This window comes from Tenebrio molitor, chromosome 6 (genome assembly GCF_963966145.1).
Source record: "Tenebrio molitor chromosome 6, icTenMoli1.1, whole genome shotgun sequence".
Lineage (NCBI taxonomy): Eukaryota > Metazoa > Arthropoda > Insecta > Coleoptera > Tenebrionidae > Tenebrio > Tenebrio molitor.
In genome coordinates this window covers 8,565,180-8,581,583 of record NC_091051.1, presented here as the reverse complement: position 1 = coordinate 8,581,583, position 16,404 = coordinate 8,565,180, and the positions used below count along the sequence as shown (strand labels likewise).

The window sequence follows — 16,404 nt, the reverse complement described above, 5'->3', positions numbered from 1 at the left end:
TTATCTCGTTAAAGGTGGATTTAAATGGGGAACATAACCTCAATTACATGACAAGTGACATTTCGCTAGTACGGTCGGTGGACAAATAAAACTGGGACACTTAAAATTTAATCTATGTAAATCAGACCATTGAATTGTCAATATATTTGTCAGTGTCTATATAATATGTCATACCAAAGTTAACCTATTTGTGATAAAGCCATAATTAAACGATGCAAATTTATAAATTTTGACTTATGTGATTGTCATTTTTGTCCCAGTTTTATTTGTCCATCGACTGTACATTGCAACAAATTGCTGCTTTTTTTGTGAATTAGTAGGTACCCAATAATTCAATTGATTATAAATCAACATTTCGGAAACTTATAGGTATTTAGAAAATAAAGATATTCCATGAATTCATTAGTTTTTATTGCTCAATTGTTTTCTTGCTAATTCAATCTGTAAGTCTAATAATAACAGTTTTTTCTTTCATGTTCTTCTCTTTCCTCTTTTCTCTTCAAGTGTAGGATGTTATTTTATACAAGTTTTGTTTTAGATTTATAAAATTATTCCTTCACTTGAAAAGTTGGATTTGGCTTTTTTGGATGTTTTAATTTGGCGCTGCTCCACTAGCAAAATGTAAAATGCAGAATGTAAACAAAAATTTAAATACTCGAAATACATTTCAAAGTCCCAGGAAAACAGTTGCGAGTTACCAAAACTTTCAAACGTTTACTGTAAAATTCCCTAGAATTCCCTAGGAAAATGACTACGTAAACACGGTGGATGATTCGTTTTCGAACTAATGCAAATTTTAACTAATGTTTCGATAGTCCGCGTTTATGAAATGCAGTCTCCTTTATTTTAGCTTTAAAGTCGGATTTACCTTAAAGGCGCATTTTATTAAAGGAGACTTTAGGGTCGGATTATGAAACCGGCCGTAAGACAATTTTTAAATTTACACCAGAATAATAATTATTTATCATCAGTTTTAACAAGTACATTACGCATTTTCATTCATCTCTTAGAAAGTAGTATCGGGTGTTCATTTAAATTTATCCTCAAAGTTGGCGTTGAGGAGTCGATTGTGAATTCACCACGCATTACAGATCACGAATCAACTGTTTAAATCTAACCTCACTTTTGTGTTGTTTGTGTTTTTACTCTGCAGACGGACAAGTGGTGCGTTCATAGTCGACTCTTCCACACCAACTTTTTTAGGATAAATTTAAATGAACACCCGATATTTTAACTTGATTATCGATGTTTATGAATAATGTTCTTATTTTACTTTCATATCTTAAGCAACAGTTCTGCTTAATTTAATAACTCCAAACGAATGTGTCTACATTGATATTGAATAAGTACATTAATAGCTTTAATTTTACTATTTTTAGCTGATGATATTTCAAGTAGAAATTTTGTTGTGTTGTAAAATTGTTTAGTCTGTGTGATTAAATTTTAACGACCGATTAAACGCTAGCTATTTATAAATGTTTCCTCTATTTAAATTTAAAATTATTTAATTATGTTTCGTGGTATAAAATCGTACATGTTAAAAATAGTGTTTCACAGATTGGGTTTTCTATATTTTTAATGAAATTCATAAAGTTTGACATGTGCCAAAATACAATTTAATGTAATTTACAGATCATGTATTGATTACAGTAAATTATAACACAAATGTAATTAAATTCACTATATTCTGTACTTCGCAAACCTTTATTTATAAATTAATAGATTGTTCATGTTAGTAAATTCTCAAATTTAACTACGTAATAAATGATAATAATAAATAAAATTATCTGTTGGTTTTATAGTTTGTTGTATGGTCATTACGGCAATTGACACAATCTAAATACCAAAACGCCTTAATACTCCTCAGGGAACGTTTCAGTAAATTCCTAATTCACACTGAATTTAGTGTTACATCGATTTACTGAAAGATACAGAAAAAATAATTGAGTTACTAACAAAACTGATTGTACTTACGAGGGTCGTCCGGCATTTTTTGTCCCTTATACAGAAGAAAAAATTTCACCCAATTACTTCTGATTCCTGCTTTTTGAGAGAGTGAGTATCACTAAGGTTCTGTTTTAATTGTCGCAATGGAAATTATAAAAAGTCATCACTGAGGACTAGATATGGCAAATAAAGGGGTTGCACCTTCTGTGTCAAGTTTAAAATCTTTGACCTAGTTCGTAAATCCTTGATTGCAGATTCTTCTTTATGAATTTTTACAAGCCCATTTGAAAAAAAATTAAAAAAGCTTTTTTAATCAGTCATTTTGTAGGTCAAGGCCACGACGAACCACCCCCGTAGTAGTAAATAGAGGTCATAGAACTACGAAGTTCAAATCCATCAAATATTAACTTGATTTCATAACAGCTCTAATTTAGAATATTCAACATAAAAGAGCTGGCTGTAATGATGAGAAATCAATAAAAAAAAATCGTTAGGGAGAAATGTTATTGATTGAATAACATAAATCAAGGTTGGTTCAAACCGAGTTTGTAACGTTTCATGAGGTAATTTCAATGATGTTCTACAATAATTAATTGCTTGTTCATCACAACAATTGATCCGCTAATCTCTTTGAAGCGTTCCAACGCTTCGCTTGTAAGCTTCCAGTTAAAAATTTTCCATACAATGCACCAGATATTCCCCACTTTTTTGTCTCCTTAAATGAAAGAAATAAAAAAGTTGACCCACCCACACGTACGCATACACTAATTGGAGTTATAACATCAACACCATTTTTTACACCACTATCGTGAAATTGCAGGACGCCGACACAATCCCAGTGATGAATTATACTCGCCCACTCGTTGAAGAGCCCCATTGAAAAACTAAAGCTGACCACACACATATCAATGAAACTGTAATTATGATATTTTATCAAATGATTAATTGTTAAATGGAATCAAAGCTGCGTCATTTATCTCGCGACTGTTTCCCCAGTGAATTCGCAATTCTGGGAGGAAGCGTGCAAAACTGTTACTTTCGGAAGAAAATTGCATCAGCTACCACGTCTTAATCAGACGTGCATCCTGTAAGTTACTAATCCGATGTATGCACAGATGCGAACAATGCAACATTATAATTTGAGTTGTACAATAGTTACACTGATAATTATACAAATACAAAGCTCGTGTTTGACAGAAATGTAATCCCAGGATCTGTGTCAAGATTATTACTGCAAACAATCGCACGATTTTCGGATTTGTTTTTCGGATTTTGTTAACGTAATTTTGGGATCCAAACACATGCTGTGAATCTTCAAAGCAAGTATTATATGGCAAGTAAACTGATAAACTGTAAATTGAAATGGACCTTTATTACAATCAGGGCGTTGCCAAATGCAATTACACGGCAAATACAACCATAACGCAGTTAAATCCACACACTGTATTGTAGCGAAATACCATTGCCATTGTATATTGCTAGAGCAGAGATGGAAAAATTCAATGTGGAAAATTCAACGAGAAAAAAAATGTCAATTATTTATCAATGTTTTGTTAAAAAGGATATCAGGGGTTAAAGCTCCTCTTCAAATATGCTAATTCGCTTATGTACAATGTGAAAACTAGCAGTTTTAATACGAAAGTAATTGCAATTTTTTTTTAATTATGGACAAAGCGGTGTTGATTAAAAAACCTTTAGCCTAGGATAAAGTAGATAATATTTTTTAACAGTAAAAAACCAAGTCGTTGACAAAAATCTTTGGGTGTTGTGTGTATGGAGAAAATAAAACAAACAAACATTGTTATCAAATAATATAGTTAAAGTACACTGGCATAGCTTTTGTTTATTATAAGCAAATCTTCATTAAATGATCTAAGAATAAAACAGATAATATAAAAACAAGACTATAAAGGAAAAGATTTGATTTACGACGCAACACAAGGTTTGAAGTCACAAGAAATTCTGTGTATATTTTTCTTAAAATTATATACACATAAATATCTTTTGGCAATATTATTTATCTTACATGAGAAGTTTCGCAAAAATTGTTGGATTCATTGAAAACAGAGGCAACTGGGTTAAACAACTTTAACAAAGCTAAGGTATAATTCTACAAATTATATTTTAATATTAGAATTTTGGTTTCTATAGCATGTTAAAAAAATGCATTTATTTTAATTTGCATCGATTTGGCATAAATTCGGTTATAATAATTTTCATAAAATTATTTTCATAACAGTCAGAGATCAGTGACACCGATAATAACACTACCCGACATGATTTTTCTAACTGACCCAACTATGAGAATTTCTTATACCTTGCATTTATTAGAACTATATGACACCCGATTTCCATATTCCATCACGTCACGTTTGCGAACTAGACACCTATGAACATTTTTTATGTACCTACTCGTGTATAATAATACGAGTATATTCATTGTAAATTCATTTCTCTTACAAGCATGAAGAGTACACTAGAAGGTGCAAATTTAAGTAGGCTTAAGTTGTGTTTGGCATATGTACCAGGGGATATGGTATCCCGCTATGATGGGTGATTTTTGTTGGGTTCTTCAAAAGGAAGATGATAGCCCGCATAAAAGAAAAAAATTAATTTGTTTTGTATTGGATTGTACTGGTACTTAATCGTCCTTAGTCTGTTAACAATTTGCAATAGAATTATCATTGGTTTTTAAGTTTTTTTACTGTTTTAATAAAAATAACATTAATGCATATGGGTTGTCACATGTTATTCCTAACTCGGAATCTAGACGTGCTAGAATAAATCTGTTGACGTTTATAGAATCAACAGACCCTAATTACCCCAGATTAGATGTTTTCACTGCAGTTATAAAAAAAAATTCAAAAATGTCGGGTAGTGTAATCGTTAATAAAATTAGAAAAACAATTTATCATTAAAATATTTGTCGCAATTTTCAAAAACATTTACAAGAAGGAAATCATTTGGTAATTGTTCACTTTGACCACTTCTGGAATGTTTGCTTTTTTTCTGGCTAGACAGCCTCAGGGCGTCCTCTTAGATCGTTTCCCACCATTCAAACCTTGTGCAACTGCCTTTTTTCCCTCTCTTGTTGTGTTTCAAGGTCGCGTCAAGGTCGCGCCATTGTCATAGTATAACTAAAGGGTAAGGAAAATTCATTTGCACAAGGTTTGAATGGTGGGAAACGATCTAGGAGGACGCCCTGAGGCTGTCTAGCCAGAAAAAACGCGAAAATTCCAGAAGTAGTTAAAGTGAACAATTACCAATCATTTTATTAAATTGCAATGCAAGAAAGTAAGTTTAAAAAGTTGTTTGTTGTCTAAGTGTTTGACAAAAATCTGATGAAAAATTGAAATTAATGTGAAAAACATTAGTAAGAATTACGAGTACAGTTTCTAAGTATCGGGTGTTCATTTAAATTTATCCTCAAAGTAGGTGTTGAGGAGTCGATTGTGAACGCACCACAGATTACAAATCACGGATCAGCTATTTAAATCTAACCTCACTGTTTGCCTTAATTGTGTTTTTACTATGCAGACTGGCGAGTGGTGCGTTCACAATCGACTCTTCAACGGCAACATTGAGGATAAATTTAAATGAACACCCGATAAATGTGAGTGAATAAAGAAATATCTAAATATCTGTTTTTTGTATCTGATTGGCCCCCTTGAACACTTAATATGGATTCATATATGTTATCCAGATTATTTTTGTTAATTAAATGTTAAAAAACAGCATCAGTTTGTTCATCAGTTCTAATGAAAGCTTTAGTTTACTTTTGTTTTTTCGCAAAAATCCCATTGCACTATTTATCTTTTTTATGTTAACATGTTAACAAATTGAGCACAAAAGAAAATTTAAAAAGTTTCCAGTAAATTTATTCTTTATACCTAAGCGGAGTAATCGCAATTTTAAACTAAAAAGCGATCAAAACGACCGACGCAAACAAGACTTAAAATTCTATTCGAAAGCTACGTTAAAAAAGCTTTTGACGTGCTCATTTCAGGTCTTTTGCCACACATCTTGCTATGAATGTACACAGCTCATTACCAACACTTAGTCCCTTCCAGCATTTAGTTTGTCTTTCATGAAATTCCTTTCCAGCCAATAGCGTAATTTAGTTTTCGGACAAAAAATATTTAAAAAATTGTGTATTTTCGTTGAAAAATTAAAATCTTCAAATTTATTTATAAACGAAAAAAGAAACAAACTTCAAATGTTATGAAACTGAACGATCATAATCATAACAGTCGCGTATACAGGTTATGATAAAGTACGCACAAAATTCAGAAAACGTATTAATTTTTGAAAAAAATGCAAAAACACGTCAAGCAGTTTTTAGAGTAAATTGCTTAATTTATTTATTAGTTATTATTAAAATTAAACTAGATTTTTATAATCCAGAAAAATAAGCTCTGTCAAATAATGAGTCGGAATCGAGCTTCCCATTTGAAAAAAATATTAATGACGTCATAACATTGACAAATTTGACCCAATTTTTTTCTATATACGTTAAAACACGCAGAATTTAAACAACTCTTTGACGTGTTTTTGCATTTTTTTCAAAAATTAATACTGTGCGTTTTATGAATTTTATGCGATATTTTATCATAACCCTGTATTTGCATTTGAATTCAGAATACGCTAGGAGTTAATTAGGTTAAAATGTAGATTTTGAATTAATTTTCTTTTCATTTTGTTTTGCAAAATTCCATAATTGCTTTCGCTGAATAGAAACACCCCAGCAAACAGCAACATAAATTGTAAATAGAACCTCAGTGAGCATGTACCACCTCAACCTAAATTATCAAGAATTAAACCACGCATCCATGAAGGATGGTTGTACGTTTTCCCTAAGGGGAAATAAACGACATGAAATTGCCGTATTGGCTAAGGGCTATAATTATGGTTAGCTGTAATGTTTATCAGCTGAATTATTTAGTTAGATTCTTACCTTGGCGAAAAACGGTGCCGAAAGGCTATTCCAAAGTTTCAAGAGGAAGTGAAAATCACTTTGTCCGAAGTTAGAGAAAAATAAAGATTGTGCTTTGTGAATTATAGCACCTCTCGAGACAGACCGAAAAGCTAGTTAAGCCAGTCGGAAGGATATAAGAATCATTGGATAAATATATTTAATCCGGATACAAATTGGTAGAAGGTGAAAATCAACAAGAAGGATGGGTCGTCAAGCGTGGCATGAATGTCGTCACGCCACTGATTTCGCGCAATATATCCTGGTGGTAAAAGAAATGTATGAAATGAAATTGTAGCTCATCGGGGGTGAGAATCCATAAGTACGGTGCGTGTTGGATTCACTTATTACATTTTGTGTAATATAGCAGGGGTTGAAATTTTGTTAGGGATTGGGATAATAAACATCACGCGACAACTGAACTTATTGTTATTGAAAGTGAATTTAAGGTTGGTTCAATTTACGTGATTAGCAATTAAATTAAACATAGCGAGTTTGAAACTACGAAGCGAGTAGACCAAACGAATATAAAGTAGCTGGGGTGTATCGTGCATATTTCAGGAAAACCTGGCGCTATTTGTCTAGCTGTTTGAGCTCACGGTGTGCTGCCCTAAATGCCTTTGGATCTGTTCCTTCTAACCGCATATGAATTCTTTATTATTCCGCTCTGCTACTGCTATGAAAGCTGCTTACACACACAAAACAGAAAAAAAATATAGGAAGCCCCCTCGACTCTTATCAACAAGTCATTTACATTTATCCCTCACGCGCGTTCATGATCTATTATGCACCAAAAGGTGGCGGAGAAAAACGAGGAAATTTAATAAAGCTGTATTGTCTTGCAGATATCGCCGAGATACAAGCTGCAACTATGTTAAAACTAAATGTTAATTAAACTCTTCTCCTCATAACGAAGCAGTTTAGCAAATGTTAAAACTTTAAACATGACTACCCCAAAGGCAAGCAACCATCATCGTGGAATTTAAACGACGTAATTACAAAGTTTAAATAAGCCAAAACAAACTATCGCAAAATTACGATAATGTCGGTGAATTTGTGTCGAAAACACTCCCTTGCACGTGGCCGTTTCCTGCAGATTTGAATTTAAAATTTGTTTACAAAGCCGCGGAAAAATAATCGATCAAGTTTTTAAATGCGCCCCAGAGGAAAGCTTTATCAAATTGTCGATAATATTTTCTTTGAAATCCGGCGCAGATTATGGATGTTTTGTTTCGAAATGCGGAACGTATTTGCTGGGTTGTTGTATTTAAAAGTAATCATTAACCGTGTGCATTAAAGCTTTCGGTTTGAAAGAAAATTTCAATTATGGAATTTCAAAATTTAATTAAACCCGCTCCCTCGCCGTACCTAAATTAATTAATGAAACTATAGTACTGTGGTACAAACCAGAACCTGCACAGGAATTGCTTAATTTCATTTTTACTCGCGGAATTCCGCAAGCCATTTTTAATGAACAAAAAACTTGACGTGGACAAACGGATTAACAACAGTCGTACTTATTAAATTCTTTATTTCGAAAGTAACATGTGCTTTAAAAATCTCAAAAGTCATTTATTATCAATTTCCTAGGTTGCTGCTAAGCTGGGGAAATGAAATTTGTGAGGTAGTTACGTTATTTTTAATATCACAGCCCTTGAAAAAACCGCCAGAGAGGCTGCTCTTTTGGTGTTACTCGTCTTAGTTAGAATTTTTTGTGTTATTTAAAGAAATGAACGCTCGCAATGTTTAACTCACTATTTCAAAGAATTTTATAAATAGTAAAAATACACTAAAAAATGTACTTTAAGCTTACATCACGTGCAACATATCTTATCATTTTTTCATAAACGTTTAGAGTGGTTTTCAGAAGTTAAATATTTATCTACAATCTCTCATAATTTCACACACCAACGTGTTTATTTATACAGCTGCGCTGAATTTTTAAGTCGAAAAATATTCCTTTTTTTTAATTTATCAATTTTCTTTTAAAATGTTTAAATATGCAACTTATAAAATGTAAGAAAATAATATAAGAAATGGCATAATTATCATTGATGGCACTTGCGAATGAAAGCGGGCTGCTCCAGTTTCACGAGTCATATCATTGATTATTAATTATTAATCATATAACGAGTTTATATTTGATGAGAGCATATAATGAATTAACGAATAACGAAATGAGGGACATTTAAAGTCCATATTTTTTTTGACAAATGTCGTCATCGTTGGAAACGAACCGAAATAAGGAGATTTTGGTTATATTGTTTTATATTATTGCTGTGTTATCCTCTTTATCCCATTTCAGCCAATTAAATTCGTTGAAAAGAGATTTTATTCTTACCGCAATTTCTGAAAAATAGAGCTATGAGGGATGACAACGTCGTTCATTAAAACTGAAAAAAAAATTTTAAGTGGCCACCTCTTTTTCTAATGCTTTGCTTCTGTGTCAATAACGCTAAATGATGAACCGCTTTCACGTATAGTCAGAACGGATTGGGGACTTGTCGTTAAGTTGGCACTACCAAGAAAAGTAACTAGGCGCGCTTATAAGGTACAATATTTGGAATTTATGACAGATTTCTCACTAACGTACAGTTCAGTTATAAGTTTTAAACGACCTTAAGTTTGACAATCCACATCTAAAACGTTTTTACAATATCACGCGTTCAAATGAAATCCTGGGCTGGGAAGGCATTGGAAACCATCAATAATTGTGCTTTTTTAAAGTGTAAATTAATTGGAGCATGTTGACAGCTAGCCTAAAATTTAGAAACAAAAATATTTCTTTTTTCTTTCTTTGCAATGTTTTAGAATAACTAACGATTCCTACTCTCGAAGCAAATACATATCTAAAACCCTTGCTGAAAACAAACCTGTTCAATAGTGTGCCGATTATAATACATAAACAAATGTCATTCGTGTCAAACGGCGGGAAATTCAAACTTTACACTGTTTTAAACGGTTTACTATTTCCAACGCCTACTCAGCCCAGGATTTCATTTGAACGCATCATATTTTGAATTATGCAGCAGAGTCTTTTACATTTTATCCGATAGTTGTCATATGTCATAACCGAAATTTTCAAAACATTGCTGACAACAATTCGGGGGAAATCTTTCCAAATGTGTCCATTCTACCTGTTATTTACAAAGCACTTGATCAAAATGTAGCTCTATTTAGAGAAACCGAAGGCATTCAGCGACGAAGAGGCAATGACAGGAATCGTTAAACGCACCAACGATGTTATCGAAGACGTGGGATAGCAGTGGGAGGAAAATCCAAAGAAATCTTTGAGACACCTTTCGCAAGAAATTAATTTATCTGTTGAAATTTTTTCGGTTGATTTTCATACAAATTATAAGTGCCACTTTTTTGTGTTATCCATTTGTAATGTGGGAAAACATAATTTGTGTGAAACAAGATACTCCAAGCGCCAAGAGAGATGTTTATTGGAAAAAAAATCAGGAAATGTTATTTTCCATTTACACATACTTAAACAGTGTAAAGAGCTTTTCTTCTATCTCTTTTAATTTTCCAGATGTAAGAGGTGATTTCAACACTACAACTAATTTGTTGTGCAGGTTTCTACTTTGGCATAAAAAAATAAATAAACCTAAGCTCCGAGGGTCCAGTAAGGTAACGTTCCTCATAAGCCATACTTATGAATTCAAAGGCGACTTTGATGGGAAAATGTTTTTAGACATATTGTAAATTAACTGTTGGTCATATTATGTCTAAAATAATAATTCAAGCGTTACTGAGATTTCCAGATAATTGTGCTTTAACTAGTTTTAGCATAAACAAATAACAATCCAGTGAAAACCATCTCTACAATTTCCTTATTTATTAAACAATTTCATTTCAGACAGGTAAACAAGTTATTTTATGTTAAGTAAATACAGATGTTTACACTACCTTTTTTTTTCAAACGTTTCCGTAAGCCATCACATAAACAACTTTTATTTGAAATTTAAATATTTGTTTAAAATAATTGGTGAAAACATGAAGGCGTACAATTTTTTTAAAATGTGTCCCAATTGTATTTTTGGTCTTAATTGCTTGCCCACAACAAGCTATTTAATTAAGAAGGACTCAGTTAGCTCCTTGAATACGCATTAGCCAAACCGGTCATGAGGGACCTCCTATCTAATGCATGAAAATTCGGGTGGTAAGGATCCGGTGGTATTTTTTGTCGATGAGGGCCTCGAAGGCGACATTAAAGTATTTGAACGGCTATATTTGAAGGTATTTTACCTTTTTTTCCAAAATTACATGTAATCCCATAAATCAGATAATGGGATACTCCCGACTCGTGTTCGTATGCAGGAATTCCATATTTTGGTCCCATAAATATACATGGAAGAGCCAATATAATCTTTCCATTGTTATATTGGCCACTTTATGGCTGCGGATCCGAAATTGCTCGACTTTCACGTAATATTATCGTTAAACAGAGCCTAACGGTCCTACATTTATTGACAATAGCTTGAGAACCGCCCCGTACGTCAATTAAATTTTCATTATTTTCCTCAGTGCCGAACTGCCTACTTTGTATTGCAAGAATTTAAATCGATTATGGCCTCGCCAAGATACGATTCGACCTCTGAATAATATTAGCTTGTTAGACTTGTAAAAATAACAAGCCTCATCAAATTATCGAGCAGAACTAGTCAGCATTCGCAGAGCTAAAAAAGCAGAAGGGAGCGATTTATTTCACCAAATCGGTCTGAAAAGACGCATCTGGGAAATTTTTCAAGAATTTCGTTTTACATTTTTGTATTTTTACAGTTCATTTATTGGTGTGATTGATTGAATCTGTTAAATTTTCTTCGGAATCAAATTCAACTGGAATTTAAATAATTGCGCTTCACTCGTTTCCACAAAGTTTTGATAAAAACTGGATGAGTCGTCTAGAACGCCTACTAAAATTATTTGGGACTAGATTTAAACGCAACAAACGCTCCAATTTATTCAATTTACAGTGGAAAGTGGGGTTTCCGAAGAGAATGTATTAATGAGGCCTAACCGAAACACACTTGAAGGGATATTGTTTAAATGATGATGTTATTCAAAGGGTTTGTACAAGAAACCGCACACTATGACTAATCAAATTTTAATTAGAACCTTTCCTTAGAAGTAAGTTTTGGAACTTAAAAGTAAATGATTAAACAGCGAACGGGCATAGTAAGGAGCGGATAATGCATTTTAAGGATCTTACTCTAGGTTTTAGAATGCGAAGGGAACTTCACAGGAAACTTAAATACCTCATAAAAGCGACTTCAAAAAATTAGAACTCCTTTTAAACGCAATTACTAAATTACAAAATGTACCAGATTATTTATGCCTGTTTTTAAACTTGTATTTCCATGTTCGTGGCATATTTATCGTTTTGCAATAACACAAAGAAGTTCTTCATTATTGCGTACCTAACTATTTTCCCGACAATTGACTCGACCACAATTAAAATTTCAATTATTTAGCTAGTTTACTTTATCCGCCGCTCGTAAGCGGAGATAATGACTTTATCTGCCGCTCGTCAACTCGTCAGATACCATGGCAACAAAGTGACATTGTAACATTATCAATCCAGTAGTATCGCGCGTTCAAATGAAATCCTGGGCTGGGAAGGCGTTGGAAACCGTGAATTGTCATGCTTTTTTAAAGCGTACATTAATTGGAACATGTTGACAACTAACCTAAAATTTAGAGCCAAAGAAATCTTTCTTTTTTTCTTTCTTTGCAATGTTTTACATTAAAAATAGAATTACTTAACGATTCCTATTCTCGAAGCGAAGATCTAAAGGCACCCTGTGCTGAAAACAAACATATTCATTCACGTCCCGATTAAACATAAACAAATGTCATTCCTGTCAAACGGCGGGAAATTCAAACTTTACACTGTTCTAAACGATTTAATTCTTCCAACGCCTACTCAGCCCAGGATTTCATTTGAACGCGCGATATAATGTCATATTTCACTGAAGTTGGAAGAAAAAAATTGTATTGAATAAAAAAGTGAAAAAAAAATTCCAACGCAATGCAAGTATCATCTTTAATTTTTATCTAATATTTTTTCTTAGGAGAGTAAGGCGAGGTAAATGTTTGCGAACTTTCTCACCACTTTACTTGGGGGATTTTATGTGACGTAACCTTTGAATGATAAAGCATGTTTTGTATTACACGGCTTAATTTTCAAAGGGAAATTGATATAACCAGGAGCTATTGAACGAGGAAACGCTTGAAAATCAGTAAAAAAATTCGATAAAGTTCCGGTGAATCGGGGAACTTTGAAAAGTGAAAATAAATGACTCATGCTGTGATTATCGACAATGCAGACAAAGGAATTTCTCGAAATGGCAACGAAACTTTGTCAGAATTGAAACGTTCAAAGGCGAGTTAATTAATCACGTATTAACAACTTGCAGTTTCTGAAATAAAGTTAATATCAATCGATGTTATATGGAAGACATTACCAAGATGAAAAATTATGAAAGGAGAGTTTTTGGAGGGAGAGCCCAGTTCTTAGCGTCAATACTCAATTAAGGAGATTGTCTAATCAAAATATTCATTGTGTTGGCTTTCGATCTATTACGGAACAAAGTTAAATTTCAGAGTTAGACATAAATCCACATCACACCGTGTCGTGGTATTTTGCGGGGATTAGGAGCGGAAGCACTAAACTTCGATTACTTACACGAAATCAGATCAGAGAAGACGTCGGGCAAAATTGGAAAGAGGATATTATTAATACAAGACGGGTTCACACTGAATTTAATATGTGCCTATGTAGAGCCAAGAAATTGACTGAACAAATTTATAATAACTTGAAGCTTCTGGTATTATTAAGGCCTGCCAACAGCTCTTCTAATATTATTTAATATTAAGCTGATTTTCTAGGGAACACAGTTCACCAATCAATAACACTTCCCGAAGACCGTTGACATTGTATTAAAACAGATGGGCGTAGGAGCCAAATATGGCCGTCATTAAGACTTTAATGTGCGCACTTCGTAGATGAGTTTGGCAGAATAGGCCACGGAGAACGTGAATGGACTTCGACGCTAGGGCCAATTAACCAACAACATTTTTTTTACGACGCATAAACCGATGAATTTTTACAACAACAACACATTCTTCTGGAGTTTGCCCCAATTTCGATAATGAAAGGCTCGTTCTTGCTTATATTATCAATTTATTTCGCTACTTTTACGCCACAAACTTTCTGCAAATCGGGTTCAAGCTGAGTGGTTCAACGCAGACCAAACTGCAATAGTTTAAAACAACAAATCTAATCTGTTGGCTGCCAAGTACAAATTAGTAAATCACAGTGAAATATTGAAATGCACGACAAAATACAAATAGAATTTCAAGCTATAAAATTTACAAGATGATCCAAAATTTAAAACAGAAATCATAAAAATGTATCTTAGATTAAATTTTGCTCAAGAGTAATTTCAAAGACACTTTGGCACTGGAGATTTAGAGTCATGAAAGATGACATTTAAGAATTTACAATCTCTAGCATATTTTTTTTTTTTTATATTTTAAGCAGTTCAAGCCTGACTTTCATTAATCCAAATATTTTCTTTCTTTTTTAAATATTGATTATACTCATGATTCATGAAGTTTACTTATTTGTAGCACCATGGCTTACAAAAGGGTGTACTTGTATTGTACTTTGTATATTTGTTTTTGACATTTTACGAGCTGCGTTGTAAGGACATCAATATCCTGGAACTAAACTGGCTGAGTCGACCCGACAAGCTTTGAATACTTAAAAACTTATAACCATTCAAAGCTTCAGACTGTGCTGCATACACTCGGCTCAACTTGTAATGTGACAGAATTTTTTTAAGACAAAGTTTACGTTTCGTCGAACACATTCAGACTATAAATTTTCAATCGGATTCAGATTTGACGGTTTAACAGGCAAACGCAAAGCTTCTTGTGAAATAAATAGGGGATATTTTCGAGAATCAAAGCCAGATTAACACTGAACTGAGGAACTCTAAAGTCTTAATTCATCAACAGTCTAAATGCTTTTTTAAATCTGTTCATGCAGTTTAAAATATCGGCTGCTCATTTGAATGTATCCTCAAAGTTGGCGTTGAAAAGTCGATTGTGAACACCACGGATTACAGATCACGGATCAGCTGTTTAAATCTAACCTCACTGTTTGCTGTGTTTGTGTAGACTGACGAGTGGTGCGTTCACGATCGACACTTCAACGCCGACTTTGAGGAACACTCGACATAATTTTTATAGAGTAAATACATCCATCCTATAAAAACAGTGTTTTTCATTTTAAATGTCGTTGTGAATATTAAAAAACGGACAAAATTTGAAAAAGTGTGTTTTGCTTTCTAAGAAACTGAATTTTTTTCTGAAGTCACATTAAATATTTTTTTTTTATACAGGGTGTTATTGAAAGTTGTACAGATATTTTAACCACGAGCTAATTATGTCAAAAAATAAAATGACATTGCTTTTAGTCTTCTACGTTGTAAAACAATCTCGTAGGTAAAATTTCGGCACATTTTAAAAATACACCCTGTATATCATATTTTATAAAACATACACCAATGCGGTTTCGTTGTTTTAAAGCATATTTCCTATAGGTTACTTCGCATTGGCGTACATTTTATAAAACATGATATACAGGGTGTATTTTTAAAATGTGCCGAAATTTTACCTACGAGGTTGTAGGACAACGTAGAAAACTAAAAGCAATTTAAAAAAATTGTAGCTCAAAAAATAAATGTCATTTTATTTTTTGACATAGAATTTTTTAAATATTTTTTCCGAGTTCTACATGAAGTCAGTAGCTCGTGGTTAAAATATCTGTACAACTTTCAATAACACCCTGTAATCATAATTTCCGTTTTTGATTTTTTACAGAAAAAAACAAATGGTCGATATTGAGGTGGTAAATAAAAACAAACTCTAGTGTTCGTATAAATAAATAAACTATGCGAGTTCTACTCCAAAGTCCCATGATTTTCTTAATGGAGATAAACTTTGCTTTCAAGGTCATTTATAAATTTCGTTAACTACCTGTTTAGTTACATGTTGGTGGTATTTTTAACGGATTTCAAAGCGTTTGCAAAGCGTTATAAGTGCTATTCATACCAATTAAACCGATTCAAAACATTTGTAAAGTGTTGATCGGTTGAAATCGGTTTACAGGCAACGATTAACTGATATAAACGTTTTGAAATCCATTGGAAAGTCACTAAAATGTCACTATATAAATGCACAACAAAACCTACAAATGACCTTGAAATGCAAAATTTATTCTCATAAAGAAAAGCATAGGATTTTGGAGTAGAACCCGCATAACTTATCTACTCATATATCTGATGATCATTTTTATGTGTTAACAGTTATTTGATACCTATTAAATACAGGGTATTTCAGGAGTGATAGATAATAAGCCCGAGTGAATTTAAAATGCAACTCACAATACATTTGCAAAGTTATCGTGG

General features: G+C 32.9%; 1 protein-coding gene and 1 long non-coding RNA gene across 2 annotated transcripts in view; one reads left to right on the top strand and one right to left on the bottom strand.

Moving 5' to 3' along the window:
- The window catches only part of Ubr1 (Ubr1 ubiquitin ligase), a 56,837-nt gene that overhangs the window by 8,146 nt on the left and 32,287 nt on the right, over positions 1–16,404 (top strand). The gene's annotated exons all lie outside the window — the stretch shown is intronic.
- LOC138133644 (uncharacterized) lies at positions 1,594–3,594 on the bottom strand. The gene is made up of 2 exons (XR_011160460.1): positions 1,975–3,594; positions 1,594–1,921 (listed from the first exon to the last, which is right to left on the bottom strand). It is a non-coding gene; the product is annotated as an uncharacterized lncRNA (long non-coding RNA).